This window comes from Pteropus vampyrus, unplaced genomic scaffold (genome assembly GCF_000151845.1).
Source record: "Pteropus vampyrus isolate Shadow unplaced genomic scaffold, Pvam_2.0 Scaffold373, whole genome shotgun sequence".
NCBI classification, from domain to species: domain Eukaryota; kingdom Metazoa; phylum Chordata; class Mammalia; order Chiroptera; family Pteropodidae; genus Pteropus; species Pteropus vampyrus.
In genome coordinates this window covers 499744-516738 of record NW_011889154.1, presented here as the reverse complement: position 1 = coordinate 516738, position 16995 = coordinate 499744, and the positions used below count along the sequence as shown (strand labels likewise).

The 16995-nt window shown below is 36.2% G+C and overlaps 1 protein-coding gene and 1 pseudogene across 19 annotated transcripts in view; both read left to right on the top strand.

Annotated features, from left to right (window-relative positions):
• The window catches only part of DLGAP1 (DLG associated protein 1), an 822162-nt gene that overhangs the window by 542456 nt on the left and 262711 nt on the right, over positions 1 to 16995 (top strand). The gene's annotated exons all lie outside the window — the stretch shown is intronic.
• On the top strand, positions 11038 to 11156 carry LOC111731431 (annotated as a pseudogene).

The window sequence follows — 16995 nt, the reverse complement described above, 5'->3', positions numbered from 1 at the left end:
AGGCATTACTCAAAACCTATCAACTCTAAAGCTGTGCTCAGTATTTTCCCCGCAAACCTCCTTACCCTGTGATTCCTATCCCTGTAACAGCACCACTATTTACCCATTTTTTTCAACCCAGAAACATGAAACGAAACCTTGATTTTTTCCCCTGTACCTCACCCTCACACCTCCAAGGTAAACTTATAAAAGTTGGTTGGATTAATGAATAAATGAGTGGAAAAATCACCAAGTCCTATAAATTTTATTTCTATTTACTTCTCTCCATTCCCTCTGCCACTATCCTAGTTAAATTTCTATGATTTCTCAGTTAGATTATTATAAATACTTCCAAGTAGTCTTCTTGCCGCTAGTTTTCCCATATCCCTGTTCATTCTGTATATTGTAGCCCAAATGATAAAATACAAATAGAATCACTGAATCTTCTATGGTTTTAAGGCCTTCAATGGTTCCACCTTACCCTCAGGATAAAGTCCAAACTCCCTAACATGATTTCCAGATTATGACATAAGTAAGGAATTTTCTCTTTCACAGCCTCATTTCTTTACACTCCTGTCCAATTCGCATTTCAGCCATACTGATCTACTTTTAACTTTCTCATTGGTGCCAAGTTCTCCTGCCCAGAACCTTTGAAAAGATGCTTTCTCTTTTGTCTGTTCTATCCATCCATCCCAAACTCCTCTCTTCTCTATTTACCTCCTTTCAATCTTCTAGTCTCATTTGAAATAGCACTTCCTCCAGGAAGCCCTTTCTGATTAGCCAAGTTTGGGTTCAATACCCTTTCTGAATAATTCTCATAGCATCCAGTATTTCCTTATCATGCTTCTTTTATTTTTTATAGGATTGCCTATTTCACTAACCTATCAGTTCTGTGAAGGTAGATATCCAGTTTCTTATTCTCAGTTGTGGCCATGATGCAGCATGAAGTAAATTCTATCTGAATTCATGAGTAGATATTTGGACTCCCCAACAAGCTTTATTACCTTTTATTCTGATGATACTGCAGAAACTGAAGGCAATAAATGATTCTTTAGGTTACTCATTCCTACAAAGTACTGTGCTAACATAGTTTATATCAATTCTTTAATCTTATTCTTATTCCCATTTTAGAAATGAGACAACTGAGGCTCAAGTTGCTATAAGTGACAATATTATATGGAATATGTCCCTCTGTCTGATTCCAGGGGCCAGCTCTTTCTGTTCTCCACATGGCCTCCTGCCTCCTTAGAATGAAAGAGAATTTTAATCTTAAAAATGAGTAGTGGATTGTAAAAAAAATTCTTGATTTTTCAGGGCCTACCTGTTCATTTGCTTTCTGACCTCCAGTGGTCTGCCCCGGGTGTATTTTTTGCTTATTGTTAGTCTGAAAGTACTTTTCTTTGTACTGTATTCTTTCTTCTCAAGCTTTCTTTAACTGCCCCAGTGCCTCTGGTAGTTTTCTGCCTTTTTTGCTCTCTCCGCAGTGGAAGTAGCTGGGATTCACATTTCTGTTTCATTTTCATTGTCCTTTTCAACACAGTTTTTTTCCTGATCCTGCTCTATGATTACTCTTTCCACGACGTTTTTGCCCACGCTCAGCGAATCCTTATTTGTTTGTCAGCCGAAGCCTGATGTAAGACTACTAAGGGAGCTTCCACTGGTCTTTCATGAGGGAAGCAAATTGCTACTTGTTAACACCCAACCACTTAATTAGCATTGCTCTCTGTGGAGGAAGTATCTGAAAGTGCAGCTAGAGAAAGGACGTGCACAATTCCTGGGAAATGTTCCATTTTGTGTCGACCATGATAGTCTTTAGAGATCTCGTGATCCCAACCAACACATGTTACACATAGTCTCAAAATGTGAGAGACAATATAGTGTTGCGTGAAGAGCAAAGGCTTCTGAGTTGACATACCTCGCTTTGAATTTTCTTTCTACCATCTATCTGTGTGACCTTGACTAAGTCAATTAGCCTTTCTGTGCCTCGATTTCTTCATCTGTAAAACAGAGATGACAATGGTGCCTACCTTATAAAATGATACTGGGCACAGAGTAGGTGCTCGATTAACCATTACAGTAGTGTTGGTTGTTCTGGTATGTGGAAAAATAGCTCCAAACATGGCCACATCCTAATCCCAGGAAACGGTACCTCTTGCCTTATGTAGCAAATGTGACTTTTGCAGATGTGATTAAGTTAAGGATCTTGGGATAGAGACATTATTCCAGGTTATCTGAACAGGCACTAAATGTAATCACAAATGTCCTTATAAGAAGGAAGCAGGAGGAGACATGATCACAGAAGAAGGTCATGGGAGCAGAGAGAGATTTAAAGAGTCTCTGCTGCTGGTTTTGAAGATAGAAGAATGCGCCTTAAACCAGTAAGACAAGGAAAGCAGTTCTAGGAGGTGGAAAAGGCAAGAAAATGAATTCTCCCCTAGAGCTTCCAGAGGGAGCTCAGCCCTGCCAATAACTTGGTTTCAGCTCAGGGAACTAGTTTTGAACTTCTGGCTTCCATAACTATAGAGAATTAATATGAGTTTTTTAAGCCACTAAGTTTGTGATAATTTGATACAGCAGCCATAGGAAACTAATACAGTGGCAATATTTGGGGAAGTGAAAGATGACTCCAAATGAGCTGATAATCTAAGAAAGGGGATATGGCAAAGGCTGACGTGTGGCATGCAGAAGCCCTCTAAGTATTAAATGCGTGCCTGAATGCGTGGTTGGAGGTATCATAGTGCCGAGTGTTAGAGGAAGAGCAGAAGGAGAAGCTCAAGGGTCAAGCCATGTGTGGGGATTTTAGACATTAACAGAAGTGAGGTCTTGCAGAGAAGGGAGGTGATAAATGGTGGTTACGGGTGGGATGTGAGAGTGGAGGGTGGCTGAGGAGATGGTGGAACACCCTATTCAGGAAAGAGAGATCAGTTCAGAATTTCCCTGGGCAACCAGGCATGCTGAGGAAGAGAGGAAACAGATTTAGAAAAAAACAACTGGTGTCCCAGAAACAAAAGAAGTGATTTTCTATTGCTTTCAGTGCCATATTAATGATAGAAAAAGACAATCTAAGAAAAAGAATTCTAAAAAAGTCCTGTCGTGTTTAAACCAAGTTAATACTCTTTGCAGGAGACTGAGTGCCTTCAATTGAATCTATTTCTAGCAGTACTGGTAGAGGCCTCGCACTGAAGTGGTTTGTTTCATTTGAACTCTCCATGTATTGTATGTAATTTGGTATTTCCTACAGAACACACTGTGCCTTTGCATATGGCCATGCCTCCACATACGCTATTTTCTCTCCTGCAATATCCTCTTCTTTTCCCTGAGCCCAGCTGACAAAGTCTTGCCCATCATTCAAGTGCGACCTCTTTGAACCAACCTCCATGCTAATTGCACTGTCTAGTATGTGTTTTCTAGCAATTTCCACAGTTGATTGTAACCATACTTGAGTGCTTGTTGCTCTCTCTCCACTAATCTCACCTCTCCCTCCAATGAACAGAAAGATCCCTGAGGGGCAAATACTAGTCTACTGATACTTGTGTCTTCTACTCCCATGGTGCGTGGCATTGAGAAAGCAGTTGATCAATGAGAATGTATGGATGGATGAATTGATTCATTGATTGTATTTTGTGGGCAAAGTTATCATGGGATAAAGAAAATAATAAAGTTCATGAACCCTAGGTCACTGTCTAAAGAAAAGAAGGCCTTTTATTCTTCCAAAAGTAAGAAAATATAAAAAGAACTGTTTCATACATGGAACAGTCCTTTTTATATTTTCTTTCTCGTATATTTCTTTCTCATATATTACTTAGTTCAAACTACAACTCAATATCTGAGCTGGAATTTAAGAACACGTTTTCTTCATTCCCAGATCTAATTTGCCATCTCTTTTATGACAATGATTTTTTTCCCAGCTGTATTGAAACATAATAGACAATTAGTTGCTTATATTTACATTGTACAATTCAATAAGTTTTTTTTTTTTTTAACTATAGTTGGCATACAATAATATATTAGTTTCAGTTGTATAGCATGGTGATTAGGGATCTATATAACTCACAAAGTGATCACCTCACTAAATCTAGTACTCCTCTTCCTTTATATCTCCACGTCTACTTTGTAGCTATCCATTTGTACTTCTTAATCCCTTTATATCTCCACGTCTACTTTGTAGCTATCCATTTGTACTTCTTAATCCCTTTGCCCTTTTTCACTTCAGATTAAAAGACATACACAGACTAAAAGGAAAGGGATGGAAAAAGACAAAGAGAATAACAAAATGCTGTTAAATGCACACTGATTTATTTTCAAGTATAATAAACCACAGGTTGTTTTTATCTACTGTATTGCACATGTCAAGGAAAATTATCTAAGATTCATATTTTTTTACATTTGTACATTTTTTACATTTGTACATTTGTACATTTTTTACATTTGTACATTTGTCATTTTCAGTGCAATGTTTATAAATGGATGCTACTAATATTATTTTATTACAAAAATATAGAGTAAGACACATCACTTTCACATTTGGAATAAAATTATCTTACACAAATTGAAAATATCACTAATAAATTATCAAGCGATTAAATATCGACAGCATCTACCCATAATAAGCAAGCAATTTAAAGCCTTACTTAGGAGGTTCAAATCTCAGCAACAAGTTATAAATGATTTTATCTTTATTCCACATCCATTTGAAGTATTTGGCAAATATAGAATTACATAGTTAACAACCTGGCTCTAAGAGTTTATGCATTACTGTGAACAGAAAAAATTGCTTCTCACTACAAACGGGGTAATTGTGGAGGAAAGTGAAATCCTACATTTCCCTCAGACAGCAAACCTGTACTATTTGATCACTTCCTGGGTGTGCAAGACACAGGGTCAGCCATTGCAGACCATACTAATATGTGTACCAAGTGTGCCCAGTTACTGTACTTTACAACTATTGAGAATTTCTAGTCACATTTGTTTATAAACCACACAATAGAATATTTCTTAACAACTGAAAGATCCTAATCAGTGTGATTAAAATTGATAAATTGCTAAAATAAAAAGTGCCTTAAAAAACAAGCAACTAGCATTTTAGGATTTCCTTATCTCAAGTAGAATTTGCCCGCTTTTATTACTCTGTAATCAAGTCCTGTGCTCGTGATAGAAGAATAATTTTGTTGGGCCGAAACACCAGAAAAACTCAGTTCTTTTACCCACTCGCTGAATCTTTCTTACCACAGATGGTTGGATATTATTCTAACACAACTTCCGTCTTCTCTCTCCTTCCCATTGTTTTAATTTTGTGGCTCCATCCCAATCTTCATTATATTTGAATCTCTAAGAAATTAGATGTCATCAATGTACCACTTTTAAAAAATTGTCTTTTTTCCAAACTGCCATAAAATTTGGAGAGAGAAAAAAAGTTTATTATATTCGTCACAGCCCATGACTTGGATAATCTGGGCTATTTTTCTTTCTTAATTATAAATGATGTCTAATATTTTTAAATTTGGGGTATTTTTGAAAGTTTTTTATAAAGATGATACATTTTATGAAGTATAAGATTAATAATGTCCATTATTGACAAAATTAATGTATGCACACCTGAGTCGAAAAATCACATACAAATAGAGCTGAAAGGAGTCATGAGAGGGAAAGTTCTTAAATATCACCTTATATCTAAATGCTTCGTTTTTATAGAAAAGAAATAAGCACTTCATGTTATTGAGGAGGGACAGATAATTCATGATCATGATGGTTTAGATATAAAAGGAAATGAAAGAAAACGTATGTTTGGATTTCAAATCCTGTTATATTATGGCACCACAACTGTAAAGAAGATGAGAAACACATCTTGAAAGCCTAGTCCACACACGTGAGCCCTCCACAAAATCCCTGTGCCATTTTATTAACACACTTTTTTTACATGTAGCAGTTGGATCTAATGAGAGGCTAAATCTTGCCTTTGTGTTAGAAATTGAATTATTTTTTCCCTCATTCTAAGTTCTCCTGTAACCAGCCCCAGGGCTTGGAGAGCCTGCTTTATTGTTCATCATTTGTATTTATCACTTTTACAGAAAGCCATGGGGTGCTCAGAACTATACCATGCTAGTCAAAAGAAAACACAAACCCCCTGCTCCTGGGCCCAGACCATTATAAGCATTTACAGAATCCAAGAAAAGGAAAATACAGTAGTAACAAACAATGTGTCTAGTGTGGGGGGCTACTTAGGTTACCTCTGAGAGGCAGATTCCAAGAGGAGCTAGAAGAATGAGTAGCTGAGAACTCTTTCTTCCTCTTAACCTGACCACCCACTGCAATGACTTCAGGTTGGCAGGCTATCTTGGAACAGGAACAGCAGCAAGCTCAAAATGGAGCAAGCCAGGTATTTAAGTCACATAATAGGAGGAGTGAAAGGTGCGATTCCTTACTGGGCAAATACCATTCACCTGCAATCTGCATGACAGCATTCAGGGTCAGGAGAATGCCTAACGAATGCCTAATCTAATCTAATCTTTTATGAGTACTCAGAGAAAACATCTAAAAAAACTGAGGATAAAAATGTTGCATTGTAATGACATACACCTTTGCCTTTACACAGCCCTGATTTCCTCTTTCATATTAGCCAATAAATGCAATTTCCTTCTGAAGTGCGCTTTTTTAATAAGTAAAATCAGTAGGATTCTAAGATAGGTGTATTTTTCTGGGTGGGAAAGTAATGCATTTGGTTTCATTTCCTCCTGGTATCATTATCTTTTGCCATCAGCAACACTACCAAGATTGGAACACCGATTTTAATATTTCATACTTTAATTGACTATAGTTCTCCTATATATCTACTCAGTTTGAAATTTTGGGTGACAGTATATTTTCAGCTTAACCTATTTTAATTCTTATCCTGGACTCTGTGGAATCATATGATAGCAGGTTTAAGGCTAATATTAACCACTTATTTTTGGCAGGTTGGCATAAACATTATTAAATAAGCCTATAAAGTCAGGTAAAATATACTCAAAATCATTTTCATATTTATTTTTGTAACCACAGTGCCTGCCACATAGCAGACACTCAATAAATAGTTGACAAAAGGATCATGGGAGAAAGTACATAATTAGAAGGGTGAAGGAAGAAAAATATCTCCATATGCAATTATTAAAAATTCTTTCTAATCATGTTTAAGTTTCCATTAAAGTAATTACAATTACCAAAAAGTAAAACTCAGATGGATGTCTTTATACATCCAATGATTGTGATTGGTTCCAAAAGAGCTATAAACTATATGTTAAAAAGAGAATAATTCCTACGAAGTCCTCATAACATAAAACTTGCCTTTTTTACATAATATAAACGATAAATGTGGCATTAGAGTTCTGCTTCTTTCTCCAAAGGATATTTTTTTAAAAGTACCCACAAATGTCATCTCATCTATTTTTAAACAGAGTGCTGCTGGATAAACAGCTGAACTGTCTAAACCCAATGGGAAAATTCAAAATTTAAATAAGCTATTTTATCTTATTGAAAATAAGTGGTGTCGACTGACACAGAACATATGGGGTTTTGCATTCAGTTTCATGTACATTTTCTTAACTTTGAATGTAAAATTCTAGACCAAGCTGAAAAAATAGAAAAACAGAATATACATAATAAAGATTCTCATTTCTAATTCTTCTACCCAACATTCATTTATTTCCAGTTATAACTTCCTCCTTAGGTTGGTTTGTTTGTTTTTTGTTTTTTTGTTTTTGCAAGTGATGGAGTAGTCTCTGGATTGAGATCATGTAAACACAACACAGACCTATAAGGCCGTAGATTTGTGGTGTCACCACAGATTTCATCTTTTTTAACAAAAATAGGGTTGTGGTTTCTCCACAGAATGCATTTTTTAATAAAAGTTTTATATCTTAATTCTGAAAAAAATACAAATAGTACACAATGGCATAGAGTTAAAAGTAAAAGCCCCCTTCTGCCCAGTCTCCCCATCCCTACTTCCTAAAGATAACCATTATCATTTTAACATTTTCCTCTGATACTTTATACATACATTCATACACAAAAATATATGCATATATGTGTGTGCATATATATGTGCACGAGCATATTTTAATTTTTAACAAATTGGTATCATATTGTAAATACTGTTCAGCACTTGGCCCTTTTGCTTATAGTAGATATTAGTCTCCTTTCCATATCAGTACATGTAGATCCACCTCATTCTTTTTAATAGCCATGAAATGCTTCATTATATGGGAGTGTTCATTCAGTTAGCAAATGTTTAATATTCATGTGCACACTTCCAGACACTGAAAATGCAGAATTGAACAAAAAAAAATCCCTGCCTTCATGAAGACCACATTCTACTATGTTTTTCATCACATATGGAGGAACTAACATAGTAACAATACACATGGAGGAACATTTTCAGTATCACATTTTTAGCTTTTACAAAGAATGTTGTAATGAATCACCTAGTATATAAATCTTTATACCAATTTATCAGCTGAATAAATTGCAGATATTATTTTATATATTCAGCCTTTCAGTGCATGTTTTCTTTATATCATCGATCTCTTTATAAAAAAAATTGTAAATTTTTCATTGTTAATGAATGCAATAATAGAATTTTTACATTGAGATGCTCTATCTTTTATAAATCTACATACTCAAGTTCTTTAATAAAAATATTAAAATGTATCTGAATTGAATTCTCCTGGTGTAGCCTATGATAATGCTCCAAAAGTAATCAGGTCAGATACCTCACTTTCCCTCTACTTTTATTGATCCCATGTGCTAGAAACTTCTGCTTTAAATATTTCATAAGACCCAAATGCCTCCTGGACACAATTTTTTATATCTCCTTTTGGTTTCTGCATAAGAATAAAAGCAAAGATGTTTTGTAAGCCAAAACAAAGCAAATAAATGTATTTCTCCATTCATAGAAAATTCAAGAAAATTATGCCTCTTATAAAACTGGGCAGAAAAATCAATTATTACTTAAGCAATTCTCAAAAAAACAAATCCAGATAAGAAAATCACTTCCGAGTTTCTTTTGCCTTTATGCCCTACATTTATTACAATTGAAATAAGGTCAAAATTTGCACACAATAACACTGTGGACAGAAGAAAAAAAGGCATCTGAGTTGCCAAATTAATGGGTGTACAGAGGAGAAAGTTAGTCTCACCCTCTCTGCTTGGAAGGTTGGGGGGCCTCTAAGATGTTCCTTTTAGCCTCCTGCTACCCCGAGTGGCCTAGCCACCCCCAGAACATATGCTCTATGTTCCAGACTACTTCTAGTGTTGTTGGAACATTTGACTTCTTTGAGTAGAAATTAGGAAGCCACTTAAATGTTTTTTTCTGTTTTAAGAACTACGCCCCACTTAAAAGAAGTTTCCTCTGGCCATTCTGACACAAAACAGTTCGTTTTGTTTTGTTTTGTTTTGTTTTGTTTTGTTTTGTTTTGTTTTGTTTTGTTTTGTTTTGTTCTGGATGTTGTCCAAATCTGTCTCAGGAAAAAAGAAAATAATAGGATAGCAGAAGTGAGTTTAATTTAATGCTTTCCTATTAATTCAGAATTTTTTACTCTGCACAAAAAATTACAAACTTGAGTGGGAGGTTAAGTGCCCACTCGTCCAGCTGTAGTGAGGTGTATATGACTTGTGGAGAGCCAGCCTTGTTACTAGGAAGTATGAATATTTAAAGAACGCAAATCAGGTCAGTTTGACTCATTACCAAAAAGGTAAAGAAAGAAAAAAAAGATCAAAAAAAGTCTTTCGCAAATGAAATATAATTGTACAGTTACTTTCCGTGGATAGTTCACAACATCTGTAATAGGAAAAACATCATCACTGAATATGAAGTGTGCATATGTTCATGTGTGTACGAGAAAAAGAAGTTCCCAGAGACCAGTTTTGTTATGGTTCTTCCTTTCTGCACATAGAAGCCAGCTTCCATTTTTGTCCATACAGGGAAATCAAAACGTTTTTACAAATTGTTGAAAAGTATTTATATAGATTAATTATTTTTCATTGGATAGTTGCAATATGATGAAGCTGAAAGCACACAGGTCCAGGAGAGAAGAGATTTGAATTAGCCCAATTCTGCTCCTTATTAGCCATATAAACTATAATTTACATTCTGGATGTCAGTTTCTTCATTTGTAAATGAAGGGTTGACATTTACCAAAGCATAATGTGAATAGATGTTACTGTGAAGAAAAGGAACTGAATTTGATATACTCATGATATACTCAGCTTTTCTTCCTGGCAGACATCCTGGAATCTTTAGATGCTAATATGAATGACAACTCTCTAAGGGAGTATTACAATATAGAGAGCGTCTCCCAGTATCTACTATCTTGGAACCCTCTTTCATAGAGCATTTCTAGGATGAGCGATCCATAAAATGTGCTTTGAATCCACTGGGTGAGATAACAATTTTAGCATTCTGCTTAACTGGCCCTGCCATGGTCTAGCGATGGGCTCTCGGCCTAGTGGAGTTCCGTTGACCCAGCTGTGGGATGTGGTTGTGGTTCCCGTAGGATCTATACAGGAACATCCAACTGCTTTGCTCTGGAGGCTACCATAGCCTGTCTTCTGGATGCTGGTTTTGAATCCACTCCCCAAACCCACTACCATGCTCCTTCATGCACAGGGACCTCTCCTGACCTGTTCTGCTGAGTTCCCACCCACATCAAATGCCATGTTTCTTCCCTGCCATTGGTGAAGGAAAATCCAAGACTAAAGCTTCCCATAACTCAGGCAATGTAATAAAACATTTGGTGAGCAGTTTTATTTTATTTTATTTATTTGATTTGATCTTCTCCTTGGAACTGGGAATATAGGCATGAATAAAACATAGTCTTGGCCAGATAAATGACATGATCCCTCCTCTCAAGTGGCTTACAGACTGGTAGGTGAGACGCATTTGTAAATAATTGGTTTTAAAATAATATCAGTGTTCCGTTAGTAGTATGTGCTGGTTGTCAGAGTAAATATGTTTTTCAGGTTATCTCTGTATTTGTTTTATTAAGGCAAGTCATTATGGAATCCTTGGTCTTTTAGAACGTAGATGTCTACGGCCATGCCACCCTGAACAAGCCAAATCCCGTCTGATCTCAGAAGCTAAGCAGAGTTGTGCCTGGTTAATACTTGAATGAGAGACCACCTAGAAAGACCAGGTGCTGTAGACATAAAAAATAAAAAAATAAGGGATTGTAAGGTGACAAGGTCCTTGCAATCTGTGAGGGCAACTAAAGATTGCCTCGCCTAAAAAAAAGAAAAGAAAAAAAGAAAAGAAAATAGAATGTAGAAAGGCTGAAATAAATGATGGACTTCTGAAATTCCTATTTATTTCATGTGGTATGATGTTTGAGGTGACTGTAGATTTTCCTGTCAACAGAAACAAAAATTTCATTATCTTATATCAATTAAATGATGTGCCAGGCACTCTGTTAGGCACTGGGTACAAAGCCAGCACGGCAGAGGCTCACCCTTCTTGAATGAACTTTGTGGGCTTTCTGAATAGCCAGTTAGGGAGTTGGAATTTACACTTAGGTCTTTGACCCAAACTAACACCTTAGAGGAATGAATGAAACACATACAGCTCACACTGGAGAGAACCTTTATATCAATAAAAGCTGCAGTGTCCCTGTCTGCCCCTGGAGTCTCATACTTATTACCCCAGAAGCTATGACTTGAGTTCCCATCTTCAGTGATTAGTTCTGTGTGGACACCTGGCTAGGCTAGGGTACCCAATTATTTAATTAAACACTAATCTATGTGCTACTATGAAGGAATTGTGTGCATCTGGTTAATATCTACAATCATTTGACTCTAAATAAAGATTACCCTCGATGGTGTGGGTGGGCCTCATCCAAGCAGTTGAAAGGCCTAAAAGCAAAGCTTAGGCTTCCCTGAGCAGAATAAATTCTGCCTCAAGAATTTTTCCAGCTTCAGCTCCTTCCTGAGTTTCTGACATACCAGCCTGCCCTACAGGTTTCACACTTGCCACCCCCCACAATCATGTGAGCCAATTCTTTAAAATAAATTTCTGTTTTCTTTCTTTCTGTTCTGCTCTGAGAACCTTTACTGACCCATCATCCCTTACACTCAGACCTCTGGTGATTCCTCCAAGTGCACTGATCTTCCTCACCCAAAACCCTCCCGCCCCCAGGCTGAAAGAGACTTGGAATAACTGCATAATGCATTATGGTTCAGCTCTATTATGGATTAAATAAGCTGTAGGGGTTTGCCCCACATGAAAATTTAACCATCACTTATGCCTTGATTTCTACATGAAAATATCATCTGTATTTCAAAAAACAGGTTTTTATGCAAAAATAAGTTTTTATATCTGCTTATGTATACATATATATACTTTAATATCATCTTTATCCATATAGTAAGTCCCTAAAGTATGTGTTACTGTCCTCACTTGATGTTTGAGAACACTAGGTTAAAAGATATTAAGGTAACTGGGCCAAAATCACTTGTCCGATAAGTAATGGATTCAGATTTGGACCCAGACTCACCTGATTCCAAAATCTATGCTGTAATCGTTGCACCATTCTCCTTCCTTGTAAGTGAAAACCTACAGGGTGGAAAAATATTCTACTTTCTTCTGTGCCACTTTTGTAGGTGTGCTGAGTAGAGGAGTATTTAAACATTTCCTGACATTTATTAAGGATTTACTATGTGCCAAGCTCTTGTATTAAAGATTTCTTTTTTTCAATTAGTTGACATTCAACATTATTTTATATTGGTTTCAGATGTACAGCATAGTGGTTAGACATTTATATAATTTACAAAGCAATTCCCCCCAATAAGTCTAGTACCCACCTGGCACTATAAATAGTTATTACAATATTATTGAGTATATTCCCTCTGCTATAAAGATTTATTAAGTGAAATTCTAGGTTTAATTATATATCATTTCTATAAATGAACAAGTCAAAATTCTAAAATATGTTATTACTAGTGATTTTGTCCCAGGTCTATCTATTTTGGTGCTAGATATTTAATGTTCCCCCTATTCCTAAATGATAGCTGTTTTGTATTGACAACTACTACGTTATCAATTAGAATAAAAAGACAGACATAATTGTTCTAAGGTGAATGAAGGCCTTTTTAAAAATTATTTAATGAGTTAGGTTAGTTTTTAAAAATATTTTGAACCCCACCACCTCGCTCCCATAGGCTGACATATAAGAACATGCCAACACATTCAATCTCTTGTGCTAACCCAGCTGGTACACCCATTTCATCTGGTTGGCATCTCCAGTTTTGACCAGAGTGTTCTGGCCAGAAACATTAAAAAGACACTGTTGTCTGTCCTCATCCTGAAGATAGAGAGCTTTAAGAATATTCTTCTACACAAATGCAATCAGTAAAAGTAAAGGTAACTCAATTAAAGAAGTATTGCTTTAGGGTCTCAAAGCTATTCATTCAACAAGCACATATTAAGCTTTTGCTTTACAGAAGTTTCCTTGGGGAAAACGAAGATGAATAATGCTGTCTGATTAATAATGAATGTGGCGGGGCTCTACATTGGATATTCTAAAATCAGTGCTTTTCAAACCAATGGTCGCAACCAATTAGTGGTGAGTGAAATCAATTCAGTGGGTCACAAACAACATTATTTTTAATTAATCAGAATACAATAGAAAAAATAGGAAAGAAGATAGAGTGCATGGCAAGCATAGAAGGTAAGTCTTTCTCTTTCTGTTGCATTTGTGCATATACTGGTTTCCAAAGATGTATTTCTTATTGTGAAACGTAGTCAAAAATTATTTAAAAGCTATTGTTCTACAGAGAAGATAAAAAGAAAACAAAAGCCTTGCTCTCAAGAAGCGTGCATCTTGTTGGGAAGATAAAGCTAATTAATGAACAGCAGAATCCTTTAGATAAAGCAGCTAATGACTAAGGGTTAAAATCAATGTTGCTGATTTAGTGCCCTAGTGAGATTAAGGCCTGGGGAAAATCACTGTGACAGTTCATTACTTATTCCTCCTTGGAAAACTTTACTCATTCAGCTTCCAGGACAGCACACCTTGTTGATCCTTCTCAGACCGGTAGCTTGTTCCTTCTTAGCTCCCCATCTTCTGAAGCTGGATCCATGCCAAGTGGGCACAGCTCCTGGGCCACTTCTCTCTTCTAAAAACACTCATTTCTTAGATCATCTCATTCATTCTCAGAGCTTTAAATGCCATGTGAATGCCGACATTTCTTTTTCCAGCCCAGCCCAGATTGCCTGAACTCCAAGACTTGTATATCCAGGTCCCTTTTCAACCTTTCTACTTAGATGTCTCATGGGCATCTCAAATTTAATATGTCCCAAACTGAACTCTTAATCTTTGTCCCCTAATCCATGCCTCCCTGAGGCCTCATCTCTGCTAATGGAAATTTAATCCTTCCAGTTGATCAGGTCAGAAACCTTGAAGTTATCCTTGACTCCATTCTTCCTCTCAATCCTCATGTTCAACTCATCATTAAGAAACCTATTGGCCCTATCTTCTACCGTCCTCCAATGCTATCACCACTCCTCACTTTCAGCTCTAGTCTGAATTATTGCATGAGCCTCCTAACTCTCCCTCAGACTCCATTACTCCCCTCTAGTCATTCTCAGCTCAGCAACCTAAGTAATCCTTTTAAACCAGAATGTGTGACATCTCTCATCAAACCTCCAATCTATCCCCAATTCACCCAGAATGAAAGCCACAGGTCTTACAAGGGCCTGCAAAGCTCATGTGCTCTGGACCCCATACCTGCCCATCATCACTCTGTGCTCACTTTCTGTCTTCTCTCCACTTCACCCACCTGGTCTCTGATTGTCAATATTGCAGGCATTGACATATCTCATCTACTCTTCTTTCTACCTCAAGCACTCTTTCTACAGATCTCAGAGCTAACTCCCTCCCCCATTTGATCTTTATTCAGAGGTCACCTTCTCAATAAGGACTTCAATGACCATGCTCTCTAACCTTCCATATCTATCCATACCTTCCCTCCTGTACATACACACTCTGTCCCCATCCCCTGCTTTCTATTTCTCAATGGCGCATATCACCATCTAACATACATTTTACTTATTTTATTAATGTCTGTCTTCATCATTCCCCAGGAAGGCAGATTTTTGTTTGTTTATACATTGCTATATCCTTAGTATCTAAAGCAGCACCTACTTCATAATATGTTTATGAAATAAATGAATGAATGCTCTTAAAGTATTTTGGAAAGTCACAAAACAAATGGTATTTTAACTACAGCTTTACCACTAGTTGAAGTAAGAGAATACCATAATAAAATTTGGTCTAAGAAACCTTCCTTCAAACCTTACAACGAATACTCCAGTTAAAAGACTTTCTTTCAGTGGAGCTTGAGCTACTTTGGTAATACTGGTTCGGATAGCTGTTTAATATATCACACTGTGTACCTGTTTCGTGTGACAACTTCTGTTAGTTCTAGATATCATGCTGTCTAGAGGAAGTGGGTTGGAATACAGGTTTAAATTACAAATCCTCAAGAGGCAACTTCTCCGTATGGTGATTATTAAAGTAGAATTTTATATTACACATGTGCATAAGGACACCAAAATAGTATTCAGTCAGCCTAGGTATCAAGAACTAGATTTACGTTATTTGAAAGATGATGGTTTCATTAAATTAGAATGAGTGGGATTCATGAAAGAAAGATTCTATTTTGGCCCATTTTAATGCAGCATACTTTTAGATGTTGTAAATGTCACTTGGAATAAAAAGCTCAAACAGCACTGGAGTAGAGTAGTAATCAGATAATAGTGATACAAAGCAGTAAATTTGGGGTTGTATCTCTTCTTAAACATTGTTTGTTTTTTTTCTTTATAGATGCCAAATAGCAAAATTAAAAATTCATTTAATTTATAGTAATAATTTATAGCCTCATTTGTGAAACTTAGTATCCCAAAATCTATGCTAGAGAAACTAAAGGGAAACATTTGCTGAAAATTATTTCAATGTACATAATTTTTTAATTAAGTATTAATACTGGAGATGACTGACTTCATATTTCATATACTCCAAAGGAGCTATACCATTTGCTAATAATAAGGTTATCAGACTTCAGAATTTAAGGGAAAAGGTCCATACTCATAACAATTTGACAAGTAGTGGGGTTTCAGACATGCTGAGAGATGTATAAGATTTTAGCCAACACCAAAGTTTAGTTTTATGAATATTTCTGCATCCGGGCTTCTGTTGTCCCCAGAAGGAAGATCACTAACCCTCTACTCACATATCTGCTCCAAAACACCAGGCACAGAATTCTAGTTTGCCTCAGGAAATTCGATTTTTGAATTAAAGATACAAATTGCAGGGGATGTGGTAGACAGATATCACCACACTAGTGACTACAACAATAATGGAAAAATAACGATGATTTGGCTAGCCATTGCAAGCCAACAGATAGCCTCCAATATGCCAGAAAGATATGTTAAAAGTGAACAGTTGCATTCAAAACTAAGAAAGGGCTTTAAATTAGCTTATCCATTATATATTCAGAAATAAATATAAGATATTTACCTTAGACTTAAACCTGTGTTGTTTTTATCTTGCAATCTTTAAGGATGTTTGTCCTCTTCTTTATATTTCACCAAAAACTTGTGTTCTGTGGACATTACTTTTTTAAAGTCTTTTGGTTCTTCCAAACATTCAGCCCTCACTGCTTATTACATGTATCAAAATGTTATAGCACTGTATCTCCCAGCAACTTAATTCTCATTTAATGTTTAATGGAAAATTATTGTTACTGAGTTTTGAAAATTATAGACGGCAACATGGTATGATGAAAAGAACACAGAAATTTGAGAGAGACAAACCTGGCTTTCAATTCTGACTATGATTTACTAGTTGTAAAATTTAGTGTAAGTTATTTCATAGCACTAAGTCTCAATGTTTTCATCTTTGCAATGGGATTAATAACATAGTGTTTTTGCATTATGTGAGATAATGTTTGTGTATGAAGGATTATAAAATGGCTACCAGCAAGTCTTAAGTC